A 6,309-nucleotide genomic window follows, 5' to 3' on the forward strand; every position below is an offset into this window, starting at 1 on the left:
AACTTGTTCGTATGTTGTGACCATCAATGTTTAATTGGGTGCACAAAGAAAGCAACCTGTCTGTCTGTCTGTCTGTCTGTCTGTCTGTCTGTCTGTCTGTGTCTTCGTTTTCTCAAAACAAAACGGCTGGTTCAATGGAAATGAAATTTGGAAAAGTATTCTTTAGGTTAATGGCGGGAATGCCATTTACATATATATATATATATATATACAGCAAAAACTTCGGTGTCAACACTTTTAGAGGTCACAACAGAGAAACATTTATATTCCATAACTTGCTTGGCTAGACGATTGATCGTGTATTTGGTTTATTCGCATGCAGTGTGCAGCTGGGATAATGTTGGCCTTTTTCATTTGTAAATTTAGTTGTGGAATTAATATCGTATTTGAGAAACTGTATTAATCAGTATCAGAACTTTCCCAAGCACTTGTTGAAAGCTTTAAAAATACACAATTTAGTACAGCTTTACCAGAAAAGGATGTAACCAACGTGGCACCAAATTAGCATATTGAAAGATGGCTGATACTATTCTGAGATTTACTACTTGAGAAACACGCTGTGCAAGGCTTAGCTTGCTACACTAAGCAAAAGACTAAAATGTACCGAGTGACATTAATTGTTTTCAAAATCTTACTGAACACGACTCTGACGAGCCAATGTGAATTTGTTAGCCGAATTTGAGTACTTGGTGGTGATGTCTTGGCAAATAAAGTAGGTGCCACAAAGTAATTTGAAACGAATTCTTTTATTTAACAATGTTTCACGTCCACACAGGTGAAGTCAAGTTACGTTAAAATTTAAGAGATGGTGTGTGTGTGTGTGTGTGTGTGTGTAATTTGTATAACACACACACATGTTCAATATAAACCCTTCCAGGATGTCCGTATTCAGTTTAATTCTGATAATAGATGTTAATGATAAGTTGTTAGGATTGAAAGTATGTATAGTCAAAGTTACTAAGTTTTGTTATGTGGCTTCATAAAACTGTTCTCGTTGTACGACTGCAGCTGTACTTGTCTGTCTATGAATATATAATCTGTGTACATACCAACCCGATGTATAACAAAAATTATATTTCTCTGTCTATGGATGTATAACCTGTATGCAACCTGATATATAATATAAACTTTACTTCACTGTCCATGGATGTATAATCTGTATGAATCCGATGATAAAATGTGTTTCTCTGTCTATAAATGTACTATCTGTATACAACCCGAATGTAACTGAATGCCTTCCGTAAGGGCAAAGTTTGTCATTCTATAGACAATTGTTGGAATACAACAGAGTAAATGCAATAAGTTATTTTTTCACATTGATTGCTGTTTGCCCATTGCTGTTAGTGATCTACTGGCCAACGACAAAATATAATGTGAAGCTTTATATAATATAATGTGGTTTTTTTTATCAGTTTGTTATTTCGATTTTCTCATAACTATTTCCCAAATCAGGGGATAAATCTGATCCCGATAATTATAGAGTAATTGCTCTTTCAAGTTGTTTAAATTTGTCAAAACTGTTTAATTTACAAACGTTTCATAAAATATTTGGGAGATACAAACCTTTTCTCTCCCTCGCCTACCAGTTTGGATTTTAGAGGGAAGAATAGACATACTTAACTTCTGACTGTGTTTACTTATTGCAGACAAAAAGTTTCGTGATCAAAGGAATAAGATAGATTTTCAAAAAAAAAAGCATTTGATTCTGTTTGGAGGAAAGGTTTATTTCTGAAAATGTAGAGGTTAGGGATACACAGGAGGTTTCTATAATGTTGTGAAGTCTATGTAGGAAAGCACTCAGTATAAAGTGAAATTGGCAAATGGGATTCCAGATGGGGTTCTCTCTGCATGTGGGGTAAAACAAGGTTGCAATCTTTCACCAACATTTAAAAATAAATTTCTTAATGATCTTCCAGATATGTTTGGTGATATTTCAGATTCTCCAATTGAAATGGGTGATTTGAAAATAAATTGTTTGTTATATGCTCAGTGATCAATGATTTAATTCTGATGTCAAAATCTCCAGATGGTTCACAAACTCATTTAGTAAAACCTGGGGTCTTTCTGTAAACATTAAAAAGACAGAAACAATGATCTCAATCGTCTACTTACAAATCAATTATTTTGTTATGAGAATAATGTAATTGAAGCAGTGAGGCAGTTATACACAAATGTGCGTTACTCCAAATGGAAAGTTTGCTCAAAATCAAGTAAACCTGGAAAATAAGTCAATAAAAGCAATGTGTAATATCAAAAAGTCCGTATTTAATACATAAAAAAATGTAATCCAAAACTTTGTTTACGTCTCTTTGATAGTTTAATTGTACCGATTATTCTGCATGCTTCAGAAATTTGGGCAAATGAAATCAGAAATGTTAGTAATTTTCTAGAAAGATTACTAGTATGTATGTTTTATTACAGGTTTACCTCTAGGTGTGAGTAAACGTACTCCATTTGAAGGTATTAGAACCGAGTTAGATAGACTGCCATTAAAAGATTAGTCTTCATATATCTGTGTTTAAATATTGGAGTAGATTTAATAGTCTGCCAAGTAATCATATTCTGAAAAGGCACTTTAAGTATATTACTGATATAAATTCACACTGGACAAATTTTATTCATCAGAATTTAGGAAGTTACAATCATACTAAATTGTTCAAATCATTTGGAGTTAAATCATATCATCAGTTAAAACAAGAAAATGAGGCAGAAATTGTCTAATGAATATTTGATTGCTTGTAGAACGAATTAATTCAACGATATACAAGGAAAGATGGAAGTGGTAACAAATTATATACTTATAGAATTTTCAAAAATAAATTTAAGTTTGGAGACTACTTTACTAAGTAAATGTAATAGATTTTACACTACATAGAAATTTGTCAAAATTTATTAAGTGATCATAATTAGGTATTGAAATAGGAAGAGAAAGAAAACCAAGATTACCTTTAAATACAGAACTACCCTATATAAAGAGGATTGTGGCTAATCTATGCAAATGTGGGAAATTCAAACTGCTGTACAGAGCACTAGCTTCTGGGTCTTGTTTTCAGCATTTTTTCTGTGCTCCGAGAAACACACAGGTCATGTAGCATGTACAAATTGTTTGTGAATGTCGTAGGATGATAACTTGATAGACAAATTAATTGAAAATCAGTCTGTTTGTTTCATAGAATGAAACAACCTTTCTTTCCAAATGAGACAAATTCCTCTGCAAACAGCTGCTTAGATTGTGTGTCATTCAGGATTATTCAAATATGCGGCATTTGCATGTGAAAACCCCAGATATAGGGAATGTTTATATTTTGGTGATTACTTGCCAGTGAGTCATCACAAGTTCTCCACCTCCAAACATACAGTCAGTCATATGCAAAATAGGGTCCCAGGCACCGCCAGTTGCATGTTTAAATGATAGAATTTGTCACAGATGCAATAACAATGAAATAGATGATAAGTATCACTTATTATTTTCATGTAAGGAACTCAAATATGAAAGAATTATATTATTCCAGAATATTTCTACTTGTTTCACTATCTCACAAAAAGAAAAAGTCCTCAAAAATGATGATGAAACACAATTATCTTGATCTTACTTTACAACCATTGCAGGAGTTATATAGAAACGCCTGTGATCAGAATGTCGTTTTATCAGTGGTGTACAATGAAAACTGTCTTTGAGGGCGCCGAAAACTTCTACTTCTAAAATAATCACTATCAAACTGACAAACACTGACACAAAAATCAACACCGGGTCCCTCTGATGTAGGTTCACCGCGACTCTCTTATTAGTTTGTTTATGTCTGTGAAAGTTAGTCATGTTGTAACACAAAATTCGAGTGTAAGCTCATATATTAATTTTGAATTTTGCACTAAAAATCGAATTATATTGTTAATATGCTTTAACATAGCCCATCAATGGTCTATGAATTCACCAATTTCACAAAATGTTGTCCACACACTCTTTCCTGTAGTGACATGGGCAGACATTTTCTCCGCTACCCTTGAATTGAAAAACTACCAACACACTCCAGTTGTTTTGTCACACCTGTAACTATTTGTTGACGATTGATAGTCTTGATTTAGTTTTTTTCCATATTTCCATCATTACCGTATTACAGAAAAGTCGGCTGATTGCATATTTAATATGACCTACATGTTGGTGTCAGATCACCGATTGGTTTGAAGATACATACATGATAAAGTGTGGAGTAGCAGTGAGGAAATCATATTTGATGTCCGTCTAACCCTGATTCAATATTAAAGTCACTCTATATTGTAAATTATCAAAATTGTATTAATCATTGTAAAAAGCTAAATATTAACACATTAATTAATAAATTGGTAGTCGGCTCGTTCATTACATAGACCTCCTTACATAAAATGATATGGTCAAACGAAAAGTTTTAGCACCCATTTCGGTGATGAACAATTATCCTGTTTAGGATGTTAGTCCTGCTTGCATTAACGGAGTAAGTCGGCCCTTCTTTCTCCGTCACGGCGTTGAGTGAAACGCGTGCACCGTCTGCAAGCAGGACTAGTAGTATCCTGTCAGAATCAACAGTCGACGCGTACGGTTGCCTTTCTATTAGAGTCGCATTGATCTGGTTCTTCTGAAATACTCAGATGACTTCTGTCGTTTACATTTCAAAATCCGTTCAAGAGATTTCGAAAAGGACAGTACACAAGCGGAGTTCCTAAAATACAAACTCCACGATCACATCTGTTTTAAGTATCCGTGTATATGTTTTTTGTTGTGTGTATTGTCGTGTGGTGGCGATTTTTCGCCCAAAACTCAACATATAATCTATACACTGAAAGTTTATTTTTAGGACCAGACAGACTATTACTTTGTATTATATATAAGCTTACAGTGGAATTTTATGTTACAACATGACTAACTTTCACAGACACAGACAAACTGATAAAAGAGTCGTGTGAACCACCGACATGTACATTTCTGTGCATGAACCTACATCAGAGGGGCCCGGTGTTGTTTTTGTACCAATATTTGTCAGTTTGATAGTGATAAGAAGTAGACTTTTTTTCGGCACCTTCAAAGTCATCTTTCATATTGTCCACCACTGATAAAACGACGTTCTGATCACAAGCGTTTCTATATAACTCCTGCGATGGTAGTTTTTTTTTTAAAACTAATCTATGCTGACCCTTCAGTAGCTCCATGCAGAAGTTGTTTGTATACTTATCAATCGTGCACGTGAACCTTTTATAGTTCATTTTGTTTTACTAAATTTATACCATACCACACTATCTGGTAGTGTGTATAGCGTAATAAAAAATAAAAAATGAAAAATAAATTTGAGATTTTATAAACACATGAAGTGTGTGAAATGGAAAACATGATTCCATAAAATAAAACCGAGTGTTAGGGTGTATGAAATGGAGCGACTGATCTCTGAGCACTGACGAAAACCCAGGGCGAATACAGGGCGAATAAAGCACCGGTGTGGACAGCGCCCTCATAGGAGGGATGGCATAGGTTAGGGAACAAACATTTGATCTCTTGGGGGGAGGGGCAGGAGGAAGTGGGTATGGCAGCAAATACTCTGACATGAATCAACTTTTAAAGTTACCCTAGAATGTATTGTAGGGAAGGAGGTAGCGAACTGAGTCACAATATATGCATCAAGTCCAATAAACATATTCGTATTGATATACCACTTGATGCAATATTCTGTGACTTCAAAACTTAATGATGTGGGTTGGCTTGTTTGAGTTACACATTTACTTTCTCTTCAGTGACAGTATATTCAACTAAATCAAACAAGAACAAGATACAGGACTGCATTTTATAGTGTTATTTAATGTCATTCTGTCTAAGTTGTCAGTTTAACATACTGGAATGGGTCACTACACATGCAGATGTTTTCTTCCAGCTCCTGGTACTATTATGACGGCAAGGAATGCAACTCGGGGAGGTCAGGAGTACAGCACTCTCTAGATCAGTTAGCTCCTCGTGGATTTTTTACTAGCTATCTCTTGTACATAACATTTAAATAGCAGAAGCATGGATTGTAAAGTGTTACTTATTGCTATTTACACAGAACAAGTTAGTTGTGAACCAGTGACATGTAGGTATTAGTTATGAACCGCACATTACAAAATGAGAGAATAGGATTCTCCGAGTGTCGCTGATTTCAGCACATCGCAACAGACTCTTTTTTTTTTTTTTTACTTCTGTCTGTTGGAACATTTTTTTCTCAAGCCATTACGCGTTTACGGGATCAATTTTTTTTCTCCTTCACCTGCCGGCAAAATCCTCCCGCCCCCCAGAAATCAAATGGTTTTCCC

The sequence above is a fragment of the Glandiceps talaboti genome, chromosome 6 (assembly GCF_964340395.1).
Source record: "Glandiceps talaboti chromosome 6, keGlaTala1.1, whole genome shotgun sequence".
Taxonomy (NCBI): domain Eukaryota; kingdom Metazoa; phylum Hemichordata; class Enteropneusta; family Spengelidae; genus Glandiceps; species Glandiceps talaboti.